This window comes from Lathyrus oleraceus, chromosome 7, assembly GCF_024323335.1.
Source record: "Lathyrus oleraceus cultivar Zhongwan6 chromosome 7, CAAS_Psat_ZW6_1.0, whole genome shotgun sequence".
NCBI lineage: Eukaryota > Viridiplantae > Streptophyta > Magnoliopsida > Fabales > Fabaceae > Lathyrus > Lathyrus oleraceus.
In genome coordinates this window covers 160,678,931-160,704,199 of record NC_066585.1, presented here as the reverse complement: position 1 = coordinate 160,704,199, position 25,269 = coordinate 160,678,931, and the positions used below count along the sequence as shown (strand labels likewise).

Below are 25,269 nucleotides of genomic sequence, written 5' to 3'. Positions count from 1 at the left end.
CAACATTAGACAAAGTGATATCTTTCTTGGGTGTAGCCTTCTCTACCTTATTAATGTCCTCAATAGTTTGGTATTCCATAAACACCACATTCAGGCTTTGAATAAGATTATTCCCTACAGGATCATACAACCTATAACCAAACTCATCTTACCCATAGCTGATGAAGATGCATTGTTTTGACTTTACATCCAGCTTGGACCTTTAATCCTTTGGAATATGCACAAAAGACTTACAACCAAAGACTCTAAAATGATCATACTTGAAAGTCTTTCCAAACCAATTTTTTTGGGAACTTCATTGTCCAAAGGAATGGTAGAAGTGATATTAAGAACATGCGTTATTGTGTAAAGTGTCTCGCCCCAATAATGATTAGGAAACTTAGCTTCAGAGAGCACACACCTTACTCTCTCAATCAGTGTTCGATTAATCCTCTCTGCTAAACCATTCAATTGAGGAGTTTTAGGAGGAGTTTTTTCATGTGCAATACCATGCTTCTTGCAATATGAACCAAATGGTCCACAATACTCTCCACCATTGTCTGAACGAATATATTTTAGCTTCTCGCATGTTTGCCTCTCAACCAAAGCATGGAATTCTTTGAACTTTTCAAACATTTGGTATTTTGTCTTAAATGCATAAACCCATAGTTTCCTAGACCAATCATCAATAAAGGTAACAAAATAAAGTGCACCACTAAAGGATTTTACCTTTAATGAACCATAAACATCAAAATGTACCAATCGAAGCAAGTTTGACTTCCTTGAGGGAGGATGTCTCTTGAAAGATACTCTAGTCTGTTTACTAGTCATGCAATGAGAACACTTCTCTAAGTCTACATTGTTTAATTCAGGAAGAACATCCTTTTTGGCCAAAAAAATTCAGCCCTTTTCACTAATATGATTAAGTCTTCGGTGCCAGAAAGATGCTTCTATGTTGATAGCATTCACACTGACCCTAGCAACCAAAGCTTTTGTCCAATACAATTTAGAAAGTTTTTACCCTCTAGCCACAATCAAGTTAACTTTGTTGAGTTTCCATTTTCCAGAACCAAAGTGATTATCATAACCACAATCATCTAGCATATGCACAAAGATCAAATTAAAGCGGACATTTGGAGCATGTTTGGCACCTCTAAGCCACAATTGCATTCCCATGTTGGTTTTCAAGCAAACATCACCAACACTAATTACCTTAGATACACCATCATTACCCATCTTCAACGCTCCAAAATCACAAAAAATATAAGATGTGAAGAAATCCTTCCTTCGTGTAACATGTAATGTAGCACCACTATCAACTATCCACATGCTCTCGTCTGATACAAGATTAACAGACTCATGATCACCGGGAATAACAAGATCATGACTAGTAGAAATAGTAACATGATCATCATCATGATCTTCATAGCCTCTTTGTTTAGACTTACCCTTCCTGCCTTTTTCATCTCTTTTCCACTTATAGAAATACTTGTGTATGCGTCGGCAAAAATAGTCGCCTAATCTACCAGAAACTTCGAGGTAAAACCATGAATTCCAACCTTAAGCTTAAGATTCAAATCTACTTCCTTCTTCTCTAGATGAAGAGCTTCGACAAGGATATGAGACTTAGGGAGCTTTTTAATGAAAACAAAATGAACTCGATTCTTAATCCCAATCCCCAAAATATGGGAGTATTCTTCCATAGTAGGTGCTAATTGATAATCTTGAAAGGTAAAACATCTTAGTGGAGGATCATAAAATTGCACAGGAGTGTGCAAAATAGTGGTGTTGACTTCAATATTAAGAATGTCTAGGATATTTCCATATAACTTCTTGAACTCTTCTTTGTTCTCAAGAATCAGACGTGCCTATAGTCCTTTCAAAACTTTCAACTACGGTTCCACAAGCATGTAACTGTGAATGCCTCTTCTATCAGATGTCATACTTTATCTTGAGTACTCAATCAACAAAATTGGATTTTGGATTCCTGAAAAATGCATATGCAAAAAAAAATTATGATGTAATGACAATGTATGATGGAATGATATGCACCACATAGATTCAAAGCTCCGACATATTATGGATGATATGTACATGTTGTTCATTATAAGTTCAAAGGTTCGATGTAGTATGAGAAACAAGGTATGTAGAGGCTATGATTTCCTATAAAAAAACATGTCCCCCTCTCAAGTATGTATTATGCTTCAAAGTTTGTCCCTAAGAGGTCTCTCAGATTCATCGAATCGAAATGAAAATACCTTGTCGTAGAGAATTCTTGCAGAACAAAAGTACTTCAAAGTGAATCTAGTCTGGGTGTGGTTCTCGTGATAACCCAATGCATGAAACGCAGATATACACGACTATCCACGAGTATATCTTGTGTGTATACTAAGCTCGAGTGTAGAGCTTCACTCATGTAACATCGCCCCAATCCAACAACAACATATATAGATATCCAGTATGATATAGCATGCAAAATGCAAAACAATAAAGAAAAAGATGAATAATATAAAGATAAAGCGAGTAAAACCTAAAGATAAACACCTAAAGCAAGAAAAAATGACCAAAGTTAGGCTCTACTCCTTTTAGCGACTAGGAAGTACTCCAAGTAGCAGAGCATCTCCAACAGAGTTGCCAACTGATGCTAGCGAAAATATACCTGAATGCGTCGCACACTCGAACATACAACAGAGTCGCCATTGAACTTTATTTATTCCCTAAGGAAAGTGAAAACATTGATAAAACCGGGGGAAAAAGATAATTGGGAAAGGAAGTCGATTATGTAAGGGGAAGGTATTAGCACCCCTAACACCCGTTGTACTCAACGGGAACCGTTTTGATTGTTCTTTGCTCGGGTGAGTGTGATATCTAAATATTACTCTCGAAAGAATAAAGGAAAAATAAAAGAATGAATAAAATGCTCAGAGAGGATTAGGGCCCTCATGCCTAGGTATCTTTATAGTGCAATAAGGAATTCAGAGTTCAGTAGTTTATAGAACTAATGGTAGGAGATGAAAAGAAGTTGCGATAACAAATATGGTTTGAACCAAAGAATAATGTTGTTTGACTCCAAAAAGGGATGAAATATGAACCCAAGAGTAAAACTAGCATTAACTAATGTGTGGGTAACCTGAAGCATTCGCCACTATTGGTACGGCCGAAAACAAAGAGAATTAAGTGTTTAGTTCCATAGCAAACATCTCTTGGTTCAAAAGCAAACACAAGATGGAGCTCAAAGAAATAATGTATTTGGCTCAAAGATAACAATATATCCCATGAAGTGATGAAGGTAGTATGTATTGAATGAATGCAGTGATTAATGGTCCATGGAGATGAATGGAGTGATAGAGAAATAACCAAAGTCCAAGAAATGAAGGGTTTGGTAAAAGTGATTGAATGGTATGATTTGGAACCAAAAGTAAAAGTATTATTGGAATTCATAAGAGAAATGGTATTTGCAACCTAAGAGAAAAGGTGGTACATACTAAGATGTGGTGGAACATAGGCATCACTATTATATTGTCATGACCGAAAACAAGGAATTAGGTGTTTAGTTCCATAGCAAACATCTCTTCGTACAAATGTGGACAAGTGTCCTAAAAGGGTATATATGGAATTCCAAAGAAAATGGTATTTGGTCTCAAAGAAAGATAGTATGTCACTGAGGTGAATGGTTTATGACTGAAGATAGATGATATGGATCATGAAAGATATGGATGGTGTCCTAAATAAGAAGGAGAAGGAATAAATAGGAATATGCTCGCCAAGGATTCGCATCCTCGTGCCTACGTATTCTCACAGTGCAGTGAGAAAGTTAGAGCATTCGTTGTTCTCAAAACTACGAAAAACAAAGTTGAGAAATATTGAAAGTGATGAAAAGTATAACTTGCACCAACAGAATGGTAACATGGGAAACCATAAAGGCAAATGAACTTTGAACCCAAGAGTGAAGAGGTACATACTAAGATGTGGAGGAACATGGGCATCCCCACTATATTGTCATAACCACAAAAACAAGGAATTAGGTGTTTGGTTCCATAGCAAACATCTCTTGGTTCACAAGATGGACAACTGTCCTAAAAGGATAGGTATGAGACCCAAAGGAAAATGATGATTGGTAAAAGGAACAGTATATCACTGTAGGGAACAAGCAATTTAAAACCAAAGAAAGGTATATTGAATCCATGAAGGAAGTAAACTCTGAACCGAAGAGTAAATGAGGTACAAACTAAGATGTGGAGGAACATAGGCATCTCCATTGTATTGTTATAATCAGAAACAAAGAGAATCGAGTGTTTAATTCCATAACAAACATCTCTTGGTTCAAAGGAAGGAACTGGTTATTGGCCTAAAAGTATACATGGAATCCAAAGGGATAAGGTCTTTGGTTCCAAATAGATGGTATTGATTGATGAATATGAGAGAATGAAGAATCAATAAATAAGTTAGCTCGTGGATAATCTGAATCCTCGTGCCTACATATTCTCACTATGTAATGAAAAAGTCAGAGCATTTGTAATTCGGCTCATTACAATTGGAACAAAGACAGCAAGAGACTGATGTAAGAGAAATGATATATGATAATGAAAGATGAAGAAGACTTGGCAGCCATTGGATATAAACCACACTAAAGTCTATGAGTAAAGGTGAATATGATGAGCAACTGGGTTATTCGTCCCGTACCTAAAGATATTCAGAATGAGTTAATGGAATTCTCCACTCTCATTCATTCTTTACTACTTAAGACTCGTGACATGTGGTTCTCATTATAGCTTTCAAGTTGTTAAGGAAGAATCATGCTTCTCCTTATGATGATGAAGACTTTGTCAATCATTTTATTCAAATTTCATTAAAGTCTATGAACAAAGGCAAATACCTTGAGCAACTAGGTCATTTGTCCCGTACCCAAGGATACCCTAGACAAGGATAGGAATTCCCCACTCTCATCATTCTTTGTTTCTTAAGGCTCATAGCATACAACTTGAATCATGATTGATAAGTTGCTGATGAAGACTTTTGATTGTTGCACTGTTGCTTTGTGAAGTGAGACTTGACAATCATATGATTTGAATTGTGCTAAAGTCTATGAATATAGGTGAATATGATGAGAAACTTGGTTATTCGTTCCGTACCCAAAGATATTCAGAATGAATTAATGGAATTCTCCAGTCTCATTCATTCCTTATTTCTTAAGGCTCATGTCACACAATTTTAATCTTGATTGACAAGCTCTTGAAGAAACATCTTTGATATTCTTTGTATAATCCACTGCTTGATTTGTCTTGGATTGCTTGCATGAAAGTCCAAACTTGAGGTCTTGAGATCCATAACATTATAGAAATAGTCTTATCAAGTGATCAAAGGACTTTTGATCACTTGAATAGATCGTGGGATTATATATGAATCCAAGGATTTAGTTAATCAAAATTTCTTTTGACCAACTTAACTATGTACAAACTATTCTAAAGGTCAATAATATGGACACATCCTAACTAAGAGATCATGCAACAATTAGGATGAAATTAACAATCTATTTAATATTATATGAAAAATTCATTCAAATGATCGATTATTCTAAATCAAACCCTAATCTAAGGGAACATGAAAATCTAAAATTAACCCTATAATTAAAATGGTCAAATTACATGGGAAAACAGTTATGTAATTAAAACTAAAATTAAACTCTAATTAAAAATAATTATTCTAATTATTTCTAACTAAAACTGAAATTCTGGTATCAGATATGAGATGTCGAAGGTAATGTCACGACACTAATATCTGAACAACAACTAAAATATAAACAGGATAAAAGACAAAGAAACAATAGAACAAGTGACACAAGCAATTGTTAACCGAGTTCGGTGCAAACTCACCTACGTCTGGGGGCTACCAAGCCAGGAAGGAAATCCACTAAATAGAATTAGTTCAAAGACTCTCAGTAAACAACTTCAAGTTACAGTCTTTTCACCTAATCTCTACCCGTGTGACTTCTATCTAAGAACTCTTAGATATGAGACCCTACTCACTCCCCCTCAATCACAGCAGTGATATAAAAACAAATATTACAAAGAAAGAAGACACTCTTCAAGAACACATACTTGATCTTGCTTAAAAGCTTCAACCAAGTAAACACACACTCATGCTTCAAAGCTTAGAGTGGACAAATTACAACACAAAAGTCAGTCCAATTCAATCATCAATAGGATGAATGAATGACTCACAATACACAAGCTCACACAAGACTAAAACCCTTATTCTCTCTCACTATTTCGTTCGTTTCTTGTATATTCAAACCAGGTTTTACACGGCCTTTAAATAGAAGCTTTTGAATGGGCCTGGACATCATAAAACCCTAAATCTATTTTCCTTGCGTATCTTCTTATTCATGATAGTTGATCATCCCTTATTGGAAAATCAATCAATCTGGTTTTAAATCAAATTACTCCTTGAATAGCGCATTCAATCTCCACATCAATCACACACAGATTTGCATGAAAAGCGCACTCTTAAGATAAATAACATTCATACTGAATGTTCTGTATACACATGTCTTAACATCGGGTCTGACATCTCAGCCAAATCCTGCACAACCATATTTAAATATCCTGTAGGAAACTGATATCACATGTCAAGACAACACGCGTGACAACTTGTGATAACTCTAGGTTTTACCAAAATTGATGTCAACACATAGAACCAACAAACTCCCTCTTTGGCAAATTTTGGCTAAAACATACATCAGATCATACGTTTCACAAGAAAATAATCACAGTATCAGTTTAGCAGTAGAAGTAAACATACACACATTACTAGCAAAAATAGCAACTAATAAGCACATAGTAAACACACATGTGTAGCGGTGTATTCATCACTTTATGATTTATTGATTAAATCAAAAGCAAAGCATACAAAGATAGAGTCGCCACCGCACTTTTATTTATCCAAAGGATTGGCTAAAAAGCGAACAAAAGCCTAAGAAGTTTTACACATAGAAAACTAATGAAAAGGTCAGAGATCTGGATAAGGGGTTAATTACGCAATGGGAAGGCGTTAGGCACCCATCACGTCCTAGGTACTCCTAGGGAACCTCTTTTCACACTTGTTGTACAAAAAGTTTATTTGTTTATGACATATATTGTGCAAACATGGATTGAAGGGATGAGAAAAGAATATACATTTTTTATTGTTTTTGTGTTTGAACGGATGAACCCGTTGCCTACGTACCTTTCCATGTAAGGTAAGGATCAAAACGCCGTAGTTCGGCTAAAAGATTTCCAAAATATGAGTGGGTTCATTTTAAAACAAAAGCTCTAAGGCCTTTCGTTATCCACGGGAGAAAACTCGACCTTATACAAACAACAAGTCCACCATGTGAGAAAAGCTTCGACGTACTAGAGGGGTTAACCCTGTTTTCAGTACGGAAGTCTTACAATTCAATCATTAAGGACAAAAGGTGAGGTTAACATCAACCAACTAGGATAAATCAAACATATGGCTAATGCATGAAAACATGAGTGAGAAGTGGGCTTGGGCCACAAAAGCAATTGAGTGAGTGAGATTAATTGATTTGAGTATTCATGAAAAGTATGGTCAAAGTATGATTAGAATTGATTCAAAAGAAGTATTGAGAAAATGAAGTTTGAAAAGTCAAAGGCTTAGAGCCTAGGTTTCTAATTTGAAAAGAGATGAGAATGTTTGCACAATAGATGTCAAAGTTTTTGAATTAACATGTGAAAAGAGGGTTTTGAAAACACACACAAAAAGGATGGGTGAGGAAGTAAAACTTCTTAGATGTTCACCTCTTGAAATCATATGGAAGATGATTCAAGTGTGTCCTTTGGAATAGGCAACAATGCAAATAACAGGTAAACAAAGTATCAGGCAAGGCCAACAAAAGCGGATACTGGATGCAAATTACTGGACTTATACCAATCTCCTAAAACAAAGATGGATACCAGATGCCACTCAATGGACTTATACTAGTCTCCTAAAGCAAAACAAAACATGGATATCAGATGCCAATCAACTGGACTTACACTAATCTCCTGAAACAAACAAAGAAATGATACCGGATGCCAATCAACTGGACTTACACCAATCTCACAAAACAAACTGGATATCGGATACCAATAAATGGATTTACACCAATCTCCTAAAACAAACATGGATATCAGATGCCAATCTATCTGGGCTTACTCTAATCTCCAACAGATGATCATGGGAAAACAAATGCCAACAACATGGACTTACAATTGCATCCTCACATACAACAAACAAATAAAAGCAATAAGCAAAGAGGACCTAAGTGGCCAATGAAATGGTCTTACACTCAATCCCTTCCATATCATAGGAACAATGGCCAATGAATGGACTTATAGTTGATTCCTCAATGGGCAAACAAAGATGTGTCACAAAGATATGAAATGATGATCATGCACTAATGAACAATTAATGATGATAAATGCACAAAGGCAAACAAACAAACATGTACAGATGAACCAATAAGCAATCAATGATTCAGTTAGCACACACTATATACAAGCAATTAGGCTCAAGCAAGGGTTAGACTTTAAAGTCAACTAGAATGGGGTAAGTGGTGCTCTTAACCTTAACATTGAGAGTTAAGGTGAAGCAGATGAAAAGGATATGAGGGGTGTGCCTCATGGCTCTTATCCCTGGTCAGGGAGAGCTTCAGATGATAGAAGGTGTGGGAGTTCAGAAAGTTGGAACTCTTCTCCACAAGTCAGACTCTATAGATCTTGGGCCACTATCCACAATGCTACAACATGTAATGTGAGCAAAGGGATGACACACAGAATAGTAGGAGATAGATTACACATCTCTTGTATCTACCAATTGCCTTATCAAAAGGACTTTTCCTGCTTGGGAACAAAGATAAACAATCGCAAACATTGCCTCTTAAGGAGGACTTTAGACAGGTGCCTGGCCACATAACAAGCCAGGTCTTCCAGACTACATGGAGAAGAGAGGTTATACCTAATTGGTTAAGCAACCAAGCAAAAGCAAGTTCAAAGTGAACTTAAGCAACTAAATGTACCTGAAAACAATCCAACTCAATCAGTATACAATTCAAAAAGTCAAACAGATAATCCAACAGTCAACAGACAATGTACAATCAAACAAGCAAGGCTACTATGTGCAAGGCACAAGCTCAACTCAAATGAGCACAAAGCAACCTACAAAACAAGTCAAAGTTAGTCCATAACAATCAAACAAACCAACTCAAGCCATGTGAATTAATCTCCTTAAGGCCATGTGCTTTTTAACCTGAAAACAAACTCAAACATGAGAAGCAAACCACAAGGACAAGGCCTAGGGTCAAAGAAGGAGAAATAATCCAAAACAGAACATGAAAATTGGCAAGAATCAAGATTAATCAAATAAGAACAATATCCAAGTGGTCCCATATCAAAAGCATTCATCCAATTCATTTCACAAACAAATCATGTCAATGTATGCAAGTTGAAAGCTCAATGAGGCAAACAGAATGAACCAATTCAAATCAAATCAAAAATGGCTCAATAAATTCCAATAAAAATCATGTCTAAACAGAACACATCAAATGATCAACACACCAAAAATCAAAGCAATTGGATGAGTATAAGCAAGTCAAAGAAATTCATCAAGTCAAGGTAAGCATAAACAAGCTTAAACAAGACCACAAATGGTGCATCAACTTAAGGCAATCCTAAAACAGAAATGACATAAGATAAATGACTCAAACCAAAGCCACAATAAACTTAAATGTGTCTAGAATCAATGTACAAAATTTCAAGTCCATATGATAAACATCAAGCATTTCACAAATCATCTAAGTTCAACACTCATCAAAAGTCCACAAATGGTCATCCAGAAAGAAAAATATCAAACAAATCAGAAATGAACCCTAAAATTCTACAAAAATTCAGGATCAAACTTATCATGAAAAAAATTACATCATTTGTCATTTAATTGGCATGGTAAATAAAATCAGCAAATCAAGCAAGCCAAGGTGTGACACACATTGTCACACCTACATCAATCACATCATATCTCAACAACCAGAAGTGAGAAAAATGCAAACTATACACCAAAATGACCATTAGGATATCTAGTTTATGCATGTCAATTTTCATGTTCATTGGATTAACCATCATCATTTCACAAAGAAAATAGAAAGCAAGGTGCAAAGTATGGCATGCAAACATAAACCCTAGGCCAAAAACAATTTCACCCGTGCACAAATTCTGGAAAAATATCCATAAAAAAGTAGACATTACAAGGAACATTGCACAAAAAATCTCATGTGAATTGGACAATTATTTTTAGAGTTATGAATTTTTTAATGAGGAGAAAAATTAAAAAAACATTAAATAAGCATGTGAACATGGAAGGCACAAGTGGAGAAAATGCAAAAGCAAACTATGAAAATGTTCTGGCTCGGAATCGAACCGGGAGAAGATTTAAATTGAGGCGCTCACTTAATGAAACGCGCCGTTTCATTAAGTGATGTGGCATGGCGCTTAAATCTGAGCCAATCATTCAGCCACGTAAGTGCTTGTGTGGACCAATACATGAGCATTAACAAGATTTTTCATGCAAACACGGCCAAGGCAGATCAAAACAATTCTGGAAAAATGAAAACCTAGAACATTCATGCGCATTCATCATGTTCATCATCATCAAGATCCAATCATCACAGAAATTAACGAAACATATATCAATCGATTCATCTTGCATCACACATCAATAATCAAGCATCAATTTAACCTAATTCTAACTGTATCAAATGAATCGAGCAGAGAAAGTTTCATCAACCAAACTTCAATTCAACATAACTACTTCAATATTGCATGAAATCAATAGATCTAAAGTTCATCATACTCTATGTACCAAGATCTACAAGATGCACATCCTAATTTCATGAATTAGAGCAATCGAAAACTGACCTCTATGAAGATGCAGAGTTGGATTTGCTTGATTCAAGTCCTAGAAATGCGAAACAGATGCTCTACCAAGCTTGAATGAATGAATGGATGCAAGATTTCAGCTCAACAATGCTTGATTCCTCTTGAAATCTCAACTGCCATGGGAGGATGCAAGTCCAACAGTCCACGATTTGGCTTGAATTCTGCAGGATCTGGCTTCAATAATCTTCAATGATGCTTGCAGATTATGAACAACACAAGAAATAGGCAAGGCTATGAAGAAACCTGATGAAAAAAGTTGAGAGAGTTTTGAGAGCAAAAGTTTAGATCTGAAATTGTGAAGTTGTTCCTAGCATTTTCTGTTATGATTATGCTTAAATATCATCTGCTAATGAAGTTGGTTAATCATGATTAAGCAAAATGCAATGGATTAAGTGAAATGGGAGTGTTATGCAATTTGGCCAAAATACCCTCACATGTGCATGGCATGCTACAGTGCTCGTTTTTCACTTGGAACAAGCTTAAAAATCAGTTTGGAGGCAAAGGCAATTGATTGGAAGTGAAAATAATGCATATTTTTCAAATTGATACTTTCCCTCCAAAATTCAAATTAAATTCAAGTGAGAAATGCAATATTTTTGTGATGAGAATTGATGAAATATGATGCATGTTTATGATAGAGCATGTTAAAATAGGAATGTTGCAAGAAGAACCATTCCAATTGGCCTTGTGGTGTGAAAGTTATCCTCTTTTGAACTTCAAATTTTCTTGGCAAAGATTGATCCATAACTTTTCAACCACACATGAGAAATTCATGTTCTTGGACTTTTTGGAAAGGTGAGAGCAAGATATTCAACTTTCATGTTGGACAAAATTTCATTTGAAGCTTGCTTGATGATGTAAACTTGAAGAGAAGACCTTTCCATTTTTGACAATTTTGAATTATAGGTCACTTTCTATTTTTGGAAACTTTTCATCTGACCTCAAATTCCTCATTGTTGATATTTGAAATGTCAAATGAGACTTGTATGGACATGAATGAGGTCTCTCTAACCATCTCACACCTTCAAATCCATGATTGAATGCACAGTTGACTTGTGTTGACTTTTCTAGGGTTTCAGTTGACCTGGCTATGCTCTGATGACATCCAAGCCTCTGCCACTTGAGATCTTGATCCAAAATGATATCATGGTTCATATGAACTCTTATGAATGCTCATAGTGCCCAAATTCTTCAGAATGGCCACCATCTATTGCTCAATGAATGCCTTTGACTGTTTTGACCTATGGTTGCTTCATCTGCAAGTAACAAGGTTAGATGACATATTTTTGTACTTTTGGTTAGTAAACAAATGAAAAGCAATGATATACAAATGCAACACATGCTTGGTGATCAAGAATCACTCTCAAAAGGATAACCCACCCCTAGGGAAGGAGGCAAGGTGCACAAGGATCCTTGAGGCAATGATATGATATGATATGATGCCATGAGGGATCTTAGGGACAAAATTGGGGTCTTACAACATGCGCTTGTGCTCAGAACACACCACCACCCCCCCTTCATCTAGCACCAGTCTACTTTACACAGACAGAACACTCCTCATCTAACATCATCTCCAACATCATTTGTAACATACAGAACACTTCCCCATTTAACATCATCTGTAACATACAGAACACTTTAACATCATCTCCAACATCATCTATAGCATAGCATATTGACTATAGTATAGCATCATATAGCTATTTTAGCTACTTCTCCCCCTTTTTAGCCAAAAGAGACCAAAGAGACAAAATAAATTTCTATTCAGTCAAACAATCAGAATGTCAAAAGTTAAGTGTTACAGAGCAAAGTACGTACGTAGCTTTAAACAAGTTGAGATACAATCCAACAAATCAAACCAGAAAATCCATAAAAATACACATCAAAGTAGCAGAACATAACTGCCAAAAAAAAACCAGAACATCCATCAACACAGCAAAGAGAAAAACATCATCACATGAATAGGGGCCAACTTCAAAAAGATCTAATCAGAGGAGCTTGAGCTTGCAGCTTCATCAGCATCAGAAACAGAATTGCCACTTGTCTCATCTTTAGTTGTAGACCTCTCACTAGAGGTTTGGGCTTCAGCTTCCTTAGCCTGTTCAATATTCTCACCTTCAGCTTGCTCCAAGCTTGCAATCAGGGCTTCCAACGATTCTTTCCTAGCTGTTGCTACCCTTATTCCTGCACCCAACTCTTTACACATTTCCTTCAGCTCAGCAATAAGTCCACCTTTTAAGGCTGACTTTTTCACAGCAGATGTCATGACAATGTCTTCGACATGACTCCCTTCAAATAGTTTATAGTGTATTGATAGAGCAGGTTTTCTTCTACTTGATAGGTCATTGGTACTTAGAATCCCAGGGTGTTGACTCAGGATAATCCCACAAATCATTGAGGGAAAGGTTATAGGCAGCTTTACTGCATTAGTAGAAGCATGCTTGACAATTTGTTCAAACATAAATCTACCATAATCAAATTTTAGCTTGGTTCCAACAGCAAAGATAAATCTTCCAAGGGTATTTGAAATTGTGGAAATGTGGTTGGTAGGCACCCAATTTGCAGATCCTATTTTATGCAATATGACATACTTAACAGTCAGCCTCCCAGTAGGAAGATGCTTTTTACTAGGCCACTCCTTCACCTGCCTTGCTGTAATTTCTCTATAGACCTCATTGTCTGTGGCTTCCAATTCACATGCACCCTCTATACCTCTTCCCAGAAACTTGTTAATGACAGTGGAAGAAAATGTGATACACTTACCTCTCACAAAAACTTTACAAAATTCCTTGTTGTTTTTATCAGCAATATCTTCAGGAATGTTGACAATGAATTCCTTAACCAATCCCTCATACACTGAGATAACCCAGCCACAGTCTTCATTAACCCATCATTCTTAATTAGATCAATGACCTCTTTGACCTCAACATCATCCTTGCCTAACTCTCTCTCTACAGCCACCCTTCTTTGGATCACAAACTTCCATTTGGCAGCTCCATCTTCAAGATGGAAAGAGATATTGTCCAAATGCACATCAACAACTTTCACAGGGGACTTCCTCACAATTGTCCTCTTCACATGGGAGATGTCAAGGACATCTTCCTCAACATCTTCGTCAGACTCAGAAACTTCTCTAACCTTTCTCTTCTTCACATCTACTTTGCTCCAAGATTTGGAGGGACCTACACCAGCAGTCTTCTTAGCTGTTTTAGCTGACATCATTTCAGCCACAAATCTACCTTTTCTAGTCTTCATACGCTTAGCCACACTAGGCTTTAAGTGATGAAGTAAGTTATCATCTTGATCATCAGACCTATCATCATCTAGGTCAATCACAATGTTTGCAGAATCATGCTTCTCAGACTGTGAAGAATTGGCAGTTGTAGATGCCACATATTTTTTACCAGACACAGTTTTCCCTAGAGAGCACAAACCTTCAGCAGCCATGTCCTTCTCAGATCTAGAGGAATCGTCATCCTTCTCACTATGAGGTTCAACCTCAGGAGAGGGGTACATTCTAGACAGAGGAGTAGAGACTCCCTTCACAGAATGTCCTTCACTCAGGATTCTAGAGACTAGGTTTCTAATGACAAGATCAGTGTGGTGCATATCTTCCTTAGAACTAGTGGCATGAGTAGAGCTAGAAGGGATACTAGAGCTGTTACCTTGAGTGGGGCATGCAGAAGCCGATGCATTCATGGGAAGGTTTGAGTCAGGGGCTTCGCCTGGAATAACAGACAGATGGACCACATCCAAAATTTCATCATCGAGAAAGTCCATGGAAGGAGTGATATCCTTGTGAGTAGCCTTAGTAGTTTTTGAACTAGATGGAGTTTGATGTTGTGACATCTTGTCGTTTTTGTGGAAAGATTTCAGTTGCCCTAGCAGAGGAGTTTGAGGAAGAAGCAGGGAGTTGGAAATGTTTGAGTAGGTAGTGAGGTTGCGTGTGAAAAGGTAGTAGATGGCATTTCCAAGACTAGGTGATGATTTACCATAAAGGGGGTGCTTTATTTTAAGTAAGCAGGCAATAATTTGATTACCTCCACTCCATATTAATTGCTACAAATTTTCATAAATACAAATCCCTAATTTCCCTCTTAGAAATTCAAATTGATTTGCATCCAAGGCCTTTGTAAAAATATCAGCTAACTGTATCTTAGTAGCAACATGCTCTAGGGCTACAATTTTATCCTCCACGAGTTCTCTAATAAAATGGTGACGGATATCAATATGTTTTATCCTGCTGTGCTGAATAGTATTTTTAGAAATGTTTATAGCACTCAGGTTGTCACAGTACAATGTCATGACATCTTGCGTGACATTGTATTCAGTCAGCATCTGTTTCATCCACACCAGTTGAGAGCAACTACTTCCAGCTGCTATGTATTCAGCTTCAGCAGTGGACAGAAGCACACAATTTTGTTTCTTACTAAACCATGATATTAAGTTGTTCCCCAAAAAGAAGCATCCTCCTGATGTGCTTTTCCTATCATCGGCACTTCCAGCCCAATCAGCATCACAATATCCAGTCAACACAGATCCATATCCATGAGTGTATAGCATCCCATAGTCACTAGTGCCATTGACATATTTCAGGATCCTTTTCACTTGGTTTATGTGACTCACCTTTGGTTCAGCTTGATATTTAGCACATACACCTACAACAAAAGCAATGTTAGGTCTGCTTACTATGAGATATAGCAAACTCCCTATCATGCTTCTGTAGAGACTTTGATCCACACTGACACCATTTTCATCTTTAGACACTTTCAGATGAGTAGGAGTGGGTGTCCTTTTGTGGCTTGCATTCTCCATGCCAAACTTCTTAATAATATTTTTGGCATATTTGCTTTGAGATAGAAAGATAGAATCTTCCATCTGCTTGACTTGTAGCCCAAGAAAATAGGATAGTTCTCCAACAAGGCTCATTTCAAACTCAGACTGCATTTGTTCAACAAAATGTTGAACCATCTTATTTGACATCCCACCAAACACAATATCATCCACATATATCTGAGCCATCATGAGTTTTCCTTCTTCATTTTTGACAAATAAGGTCTTATCAATGCCTCCCTTCCTGTATCTATTGTCAATGAGAAACATTGTGAGTCTATCATACCAAGCCCTAGGAGCTTGTTTCAACCCATAGAGGGATTTCCTCAACTTATACACATGCTTTGGAAGATTTGGGTCTGTAAACCCTTTAGGTTGTTCAACATACACTTCCTCATTTAAGTAACCATTTAAGAAGGCAATTTTCACATCCATTTGGAACAGTTTAAACTTCAGAATACATGCCACTCCGAGCAGTAATCTAATAGACTCCAGGGGAGCTACAGGGGAAAATGTTTCATCAAAGTCAACTTTTTCAACTTGAGTGTATCCTTGTGCTACCAATATTGCTTTATTTTTAGTAACCACCCCTTTTTCATCAGATTTATTCTTGTAAACCCAGGTATATCTGGAGAAGTCGTCCACCACCACATAAGCATACCTTTTCCCACCAAGACTTTCCACCTGCATAGGTCCAATCAAGTTCATGTGGAGAAGTTCCAGCACTCTAGATGTGGTGTCATGTTTGATCTTCTGATGTGACATCTTTGTCTGCTTTCCAATCTGACACTCACCATAAACTCTTCCTTCATCAATCTTTAATTTTGGGATTCCTCTGATAGCTTCAACAGATATAATCCTCTTCATTCCTTTAAGATGCAGATGGCCCAGTTTTTGATGCCATAGTTTCACTTCTTCTTCTTTAGCTAGAGTACACATTGATGAATACCCAATTTCTTGAGAATTCCACATATAGCAGTTGTCCTTAGACCTGACTCCTTTCATTATCACCTCATTTTTTCATTAGTAATCAAACATTCAGTTTTTGTGAAGTTCACATTTAGAGCTTGGTCACATAGTTGACTGATGTTGATCAGGTTTGCAGTCAATCCTTTAACAAGTAGCACATTATCAAGGTTAGGGACTCCAAGGCAGTTTAGCTTTCCAATCCCCTTGATTTCACCCTTTGCTCCATCACCAAAAGTCACATAGCTGGTGGTATGAGGTTGAAGTTCAATTAGCAGGTTTTTGCTTCCAGTCATGTGTCTGGAGCATCCACTGTCAAAATACCAGTCTTCTTTGGCTGAAACTCTGAAGGAAGTGTGAGCTATCAAGTTAATAGCACCAGTCCTAGGAACCCACTGTTTTCTGTTGACAGGGATGTGGTGTTTGGGTCTAGGTTGATTATGAGTAGGACTAGGATAACCATACAACTTAAAGCCGAATGGTTTTATGTGGCCAAATTTTCCACAATAATGACATCTCCATCTTTGGTGTTTTCCTTTATGTTGTCTTTCCTTGTGATGTTGAGACACCTGACGTGACATCTTTGGTTTGCTACCAGTGTGACTACACTCAGGAGTGGATTCATTGAACCCAATGCCAGACTTGTCTCCTGCCATCTTTCCAGTCTGAAGGATTTTGTCTAAGGTGTCAGATCCACTGTTTAGCATTCTGACATACTTTGTAATCTCATCCAGTTTGGAGTTCAAGAACACGACTTTGATCTTCAACTTAGAAATGGTTTCTAAGTGTTTTGTCTTCTCATCCTCTAGTTGGGTTATCAATTTCTTCTTATTCTCCACTTGTTGACACACTTCTTCACTTCTATAACATAACTTTCTGTAGGTAGTAGCTAATTCATCAAAGGTTACTTCATCATCACTTGAGTCTTCATCAGAGCCCCATCTTCCAGTCAAGGCAGTCACAAGATTGGCAAACTCTCCTTCTGTTTCACTTTCATCAGACCAAGTAGCAGCAAGACTCTTCTTCTGTTTCTTGAGGTAGGTCCCACATTCAGCTCTAATGTGTCCATACTCTTCACATTCATGGCACTGAACTCCTTTGCCTTGTTTGGATTTTTCCTTAGATTTTGTTCTTCTTCCAGCATCATTTGACCTACTGATGTCAAATGAGTTGTTCTTGACATTAGATTTTGACCTTACGTCCATCCTTTTCAGGAGTTTGTTGAACTGTCTCCCCAGTAATGCTACATCATTTTCCAGATCTTCATCAGTATCCTGACCACTGTCTTCCTCTTTCTCGTCAGTGTTTGACATGAAGGCTATGCTTTTGGCTTTCTTTTCAGATCCATCACTCATCCCCAACTCGAATGTTTAGAGGGATCCAATTAGCTCATCCACTCTCATATTGCAGATGTCTTGAGATTCTTTTATGGCTGTCACTTTCATGGAAAATCTCTTGGGAAGTGACCTGAGAACTTTCCTCACAAGTTTTTCATTTGACATCTTCGTACCCAGGGCTCCTGAGGCATTAGCAATTTCAAGGATATTCATATGGAAGTCATAAATACTTTCATCTTCTTTCATCCTCAAATTCTCAAACTTGGTAGTAAGCAGCTGCAATCTAGACATCTTCACTCTAGAGGTACCTTGATGAGTGGTTTTGAGAATAGTCCAAGCATCTTTAGCCACCTCACAGTTGTTCACCAGTCTGAAGATGTTCTTATCAACCTCATTGTATATAGCATTCAATACTTTAGAGTTTCCAAGATCTAGTTCATCCTCTTCCTTGGTCCATTCTTCCTCAGCCTTCTTATCAGTTGTAACTGCTCCTTCCTTAGTGATGATGGGATGTTCCCAGCCTGTTAGAACAGCCTTCCAAGCCTTATTATCCAAAGATTTCAAGAAGGCAACCATTTGAGGTTTCCAGTAGTCATAGTTAGATCCATCCAGAATTGGTGGTCTGTGAACAGATCCTCCGTCTCTATCCATAGTACCAGAAAGTAACGTCCCAAGATCTCACCCAGAACCAGAGCATGATGCCTGCTCTGATACCAATTGAAATTTTGGTATCAGATATGAGATGTCGAAGGCAATGTCATGACACTAATATCTGAACAACAACTAAAATATAAACATGATAAAAGACAAAGAAATAATAGAACAAGTGACACAAGCAATTGTTAACCCAGTTCGGTGCAAACTCACCTACGTCTGGGGGCTACCAAGTCAGGAAGGAAATCCACTAAACAGAATTAGTTCAAAGACTCTCAGTAAACAACTTCAAGTTACAGTCTTTTCACTTAATCTCTACCCGTGTGACTTCTACCTAAGAACTCTTAGATATGAGACCCTACTCACTCCCCCTCAAGCACAACAGTGATATAAAAACAAATATTACAAAGAAAGAAGACACTCTTCAAGAGCACATACTTGATCTTGCTTAAAAGCTTCAACCAAGTAAACACACACTCATGCTTCAAAGCTTAGAGTGGACAAATTATAACACAAAAGTCAGTCCAATTCAATCATCAATAGGATGAATGAACGGCTCACAATACACAAGCTCACACAAGACTAAAACCCTTATTCTCTCTCACTATTTCGTTCGTTTCTTGTATATTCAAACCAGGTTTTACATGGCCTTTAAATAGAAGCTTTTGAATGGGCCTGGACATCATAAAACCCTAAATCTATTTTCCTTGCGTATCTTCTTATTCACGATAGCTGATCATCCCTTATTGGAAAATTAATCAATCTGGTTTTAAATAAAATTACTCCTTGAATTGCGCATTCAATCTCCACATCAATCACACACAGATTTGCATGAAAAGCGCACTCTTAAGATACATAACATTCAGACTGAATGTTCTGTATACACATGTTTTAACATTGGGTCTGACATCTCAGCTAAATCCTGCACAACCATATTTAAACATCTTGTAGGAAACTGATTTCACATGTCAAGACAACACGCGTGACAACTTGTGATAACTCTAGATTTTATCAAAATTGATGCCAACACATAGAATCAACAAAAACAATTAATCCTAATTAAAACTTAATATTCTAATCCTAATTAACTTCCAAAAATAATAATTCCTAATAAAATCCCCAATTAACCTAATCAATGGGAATTAATCAATGCAAAAAAATACTAATCAAAGCAAAAAACAATTAATAAAAATGATTAAAAAACAAACAAAAACAAAAAGAAAATGGGTCTGGCCAGGGGGTGTAAGCCCTAATACCATGGTGCCAATTAACATAGGTGCATGTGCTTTGAGTTGCAGGCCCATGGAATTCTACCTCAGCCAAGAGGGTGTGGTGAGTAAACATGGGTGGTACATAGAAAATAATGACCAAGCCCATTCACTCAGGGTCTAAAAGAACCAATGCAATTGAGTTGAACATGTGGGAAACTAGAAATTAAACTCAGCATGAATTAGCACGTGACCTATAACAACCCGTATAATATATATCTAGAATAATATCATGCAAGTGTTATTATTTGGTACTGACAAAATCATAAGGTCCTATTGGAATCATTTACATACTTGACCAATTGTACAAAAAAATATAACATATGGTACAAGATATGGAAAGTGGCAAAAATAAAAATCTAAGATATAAATACAATATTTGTCATTATACAAGATTCACAGCGGAAAATCACTACAACTGCATCCCTTGAAACATCAATGCACAACTCTTCTTGTATACTAAACCTACAACCAAAACTTAAAAAATAACAACAATATTGGGGTGAAATAATGATATCAGTGAATTCCCCTATCCTATGGGTCCACTCGGCTCTACCTGGTTTTCTAATGAAATCCTAACTAGAGCATTGATCTCTCGTTACTTACGTATCATTCACGTAAGATAACTAAGACTCAAGTATCTAAGGGAGATTCACAATGTATGAAAACATGCCACTTGAGTTCACATAACTCATATCATTCTGAGTTATGAAATTCATTTTATAGTAAAAACAGTTGGACCAATCGATTGCTGACAAGCATCAATCAATTGTATGAACCTTTTGTCCAAATTTTCACTATCTGTACTAGACCAATCGATTGGGCACTGTAGCCAATCGATTGTCATCATCAAAATTCAACTTTTTCTTCACGGTAACATGAACCAATCGATTGGTTATGCAGTGTAATCGATTGCTCTATGTTATTTCTTCAAAATTTTGTCTTCTAACCACATCAAACTCCATACTTAACCATTCTAATCCATACCAATACACACACTAACACAAGTACACATGATTAACATCAATAACTACCAATATCAAGGTCATAATTCAGCAATCAACACCAACACAGTGAATTATGAGGTATCATTCAAGAACAACACATATACAATCAAAGGAGACAACAACAACAATAACATAAAACAACATCATCAAGAATCTACCGAAAATAACAACGTAAAAGTAAGAAATGGAATCACACAAACCCTAACTCCCAAGTCACTAAATCTTCCCTTCCAAACTAATTCTATCTATGGAACTCACCTCTAGAGATGAAAATGGTGAAGTTTGATGAAGAAGATGAGATGAAAACATGGTGTTGATGATGATGATGATGTCTTTCATTGCTTTCTTCTTCTTCTTCCCTTCTTTTTCCTTTTCTTCCTTCTCTTCTTTCTTTCCTTTCTTTTCTTCTTTCTGATATTTCTCTTCCTCTTTTATCTACTTCATAATAATAATAAGTAGTGATACAAAATATCCCAAAATATATTAATGTTACCAACATGTCCCATCTTGTATTCTATTGATCCCAAATGACAACATATAGACCGCATAGAAGCTCAAATTGCTCCAACTGACAAGATATAGAGTATATAGGAACTCATTTGCTCTCAACTGACAACTAATTGAGCATTTAAAAGAATATGGGATATTCCATGACCAATTGAATTTAAAATTGAACTTTAAACTTGTCCATGGTCCAAAAATCAGCTCAAACATACCTCCCATCACCACCACCGTGGGCCACCGCTCCAGAAATCTCTTTTGGCGGCGGTGGCCACCAAAACTCGAAACCAACACATCAAAAGCTTCACCATTTTCTCCCCATTACGAATCCCCCACTGTAAACTCCTAATTCCTCCTCTAAAATCAGAATCGAGGTCACATGCTGAAGAACCCTAAACCTATGAATTGAAATTAAATCTTCAAGACTTGGAATCAAAGCCCTATAAGTTAGGTCTTTGATTTCCCTAGTCCTCGTCTATAACATGATAACAATTATGCATCAAGCGGCTGCAGAAATTGAACTAACTTGCCGGAGAAGAGGGCTGAGATCGGAGCAACACCAGTGTCTGAACAAAATCCAGGTAAAAATTCTTCTTTATATCAATCCTAAACTCCAAACTTCTTCTTCTTCTTTATGCTTTGAGAGTGGATGTGCGGAGATATGTAAGATTCTGATGGTCTAGCTCAAGAAAATTGAAGCTTCAATGTGAAGCTTCAATGGCTATGAACAAAGAGCTCTGAGTGAGGGATTGAGATTATGCAGAGTGAATTTGAAAGCAATGAAAACGTGATCATGAATGAGGGTGAAGTGCAGGTTATATAGCGAGCTTGGATGTAACTGATTTAGGCACCTCGGGTAGCAGTTAGGGCATAATTGAATTCTATTAGATTTTCTCTATGTAAGTTAGTTGGGATTAATGACACTGTTACACTTTTGTTACAAGTCATTTATGTTAGTGATTTTGAGTTAGTTAGTTGTTGAGAACAATTAGTTGCAAATAGAAAAAACCCAGTTAGTTAACTGTTAAAAAAATGAATGGATGTAACCTAAGTTAGTTCAAATGTCATCTGCAGTTTTATGGAAAAAAGGGGATTAATCTAAATTTGTTACTTGATGCTCAGTGAAATATGAAATTTCCATCAATTGTCACTGAAGTTATTATATTAAACTGAGTTCAAAAGGCTATTGTGTTAAAGGTGACATTTGATTTGGGATTGCATTAACTTATTGGTCCTGAATGATGCTGACTTACTGATTTCACCATTTGATGATGGATTGATGACCTTGTCATGATGCTGAAAGACTTGTTGTGTTTTAATGTACACCTATTGCAGGATCATGATCCACATTTTGGTGATTAGCTGGTCATGAATTGACTAATGTGGTATGGGTTGCAGTATATGGTGATTCTGCAGATGTAGGTGGGCCTTGGTTTCCAACATGGTCAATTGGCAACAAATGAGGTTTGCCTTTTGACTTGGTGTGGTGCGGAAGAGTTCTTAGCTTAGTTCACTGGAATGTTGTTGCACTGGTCATCTAGTGCATGTTATACATTAACAACCCCTTCAATGTTGCTAGCTTAATCAGGTTGGTTTATCAATCACAATGAGATTTTGACACTGCAGTAGGTTGAATTGTTGTGCACTTTTAGGATTTGAGAGAAAACCAAATGCTGCCATGTACCCAGTTCTGTGAGATGGAGAACTGATTGCAATGATTTTCAATGGCCTCTAAAAATGGCTTAGATCCCTGTTACAAATCTGCAAGGCTAGATGACATGGGAGACATACTTAGGATATCATAAAGGTCATGGTTTGCCAAAGGAAACATGGGCTGCAATGGTTATGTGCTTACTAATTGTCTTGAGTTTATTTTGCATGAATCTGAAATGTGATGAATGCTTACTCATGTGTTCATGATGCAGGGTCACTGGCTGGTGAAGCTGGACATGATGGCAAGGTGAAATAAGGAAACAACCAAAGCACGACTAGGCCAACCAACCAAGTTCAAAACATATTGACCATAAAATGGAAAATCAAGTTCAAATAGTCATCTCAAGGTCAAAAATGGGAATGGAGAATGAAGTTAGAGATAGTACTAGTCATTTAGTGATTTTAGGATGAAAAAAAGATCTAGGTTGACTTTGGTCAAAGTTGAACAAAAAGTCAATTGTTGACCAAAGTCAATAATTGGTCAACATGTGATTTTTTTGATTTTTTTTTTGTATGTAATGAACATTTATGTGTGATAATGAATAAAATTGACCATTTGAATAAAAAATGAATGGATTAAATGTATGAACGTGTTACTTGATTTTGAATTTGGACGAAGATGACTTGTAATGAAATGGACTTAAGCATGAATAGGTATGAACATGTTGAAATGACTCAGATAAAACCAAATCAAAGACCACAAATGACACCTGAAAGAAAGCCACAAAGTCCCTAGCAAGGACAATAGAATGCAATGCACTAGGTCATAAAAAACCATGGTCCAAACAATGATATCATGACCATGATCAGATGAATGAAATAGAAGTAGATGAAGTTTGTGAGCCCAAGAACTTGGGCTAGCACCAATGGACCCAAGCATAAATGAATGTAACCAAAACCAAGGCAACGAAATGAATGAGACTTTGAGTGAAACACACAACACATATAACTAGGGTTAGTTGGCCCACCAATGAAAATGAAACCACATTAGGGTTTAGATGACCTGAGGCATGCTACAATGAATTCTCTTGAATCTTAGATCAAGAAATTAGGGTTTCCCTTGTCACCAGATGAAAAGTCAAGCCAAGGGGAACACTAGGACCATACCCTTCTTAATTAGGGTTCCAATGAGGCATACCCCTCAAACAAGGCCTTTGAATGAATCAACATGCTTCACAATCAAATCTTCAATGTATGAGCCCTCAACCAGGATTTAGATAGCCAAGACAAGGCCCAGAGAACATCCATAAGGCCCCATAATCAAATCATCAAGAAATTAGGGTTTGAATGCCCTGAGGACTACCATGGTGAAATCTTCTTGAATCCATACCTCAAAGACCAAGCAATTAGGGTTTCACTTCCCCTATGCTCAGATGAATAGCCAAGTCATACCTTTAAGGTTTGATCCACACACCAACCCTAGCTTTGCAATCCAAGAGCTTTGAATATATAATGATCAACTATCAAGTATTAATAGATGAGTGATGCACATGAATGAATCATTAATGTATACTGATGATTCCCAAGTCAAGGATTGAATGAAAAGATGAAAATGAGAGGTCAAATTTTGGGGTATAACAATAGTACCAAAAGTTCATCATCAAATTTGATACTCATTCCTGACATTTGATCAAGGAGCCCTTGAAATTCACTCAAGTAATCTTAAATAGAAGTCTCCTCCTTATACTTCAAAGTTATGAAGCTATTCAACAAGAACAACTTATTATTCCCTAATTTAGAGGCATATAAGGACTATATCTTCTTCCACAAAGTTTTTGCATATGTATAATTAGAAATATGATTATAAAAATAATATTCTACATAGTGTCGAATAAAACCATATACATGTTGATGTTCAAACTCTCATTCTTTATTAGACACAGAATCCGACTTTGCGGAACTAAAAACCGGTAAATATCATTTCTTCATAAATACTAAGTCTTTCATCTTGACCTTCCATAAATGGTAATTACAACCATTCAACAATACCATCTTCATCTTTGTATTTGACTCAATCATTCAAACAAGTAAAATAGTCCTT

The 25,269-nt window shown here is 36.8% G+C and overlaps 1 long non-coding RNA gene across 1 annotated transcript; it reads left to right on the top strand.

Annotated features, from left to right (window-relative positions):
• Window positions 1-21,666: 21,666 nt before the first annotated feature.
• Window positions 21,667-23,813, top strand: LOC127107016 (uncharacterized). The gene is made up of 3 exons (XR_007795599.1): window positions 21,667-22,096; window positions 22,851-23,357; window positions 23,441-23,813. It is a non-coding gene; the product is annotated as an uncharacterized LOC127107016 (long non-coding RNA).
• Window positions 23,814-25,269: the final 1,456 nt, after the last annotated feature.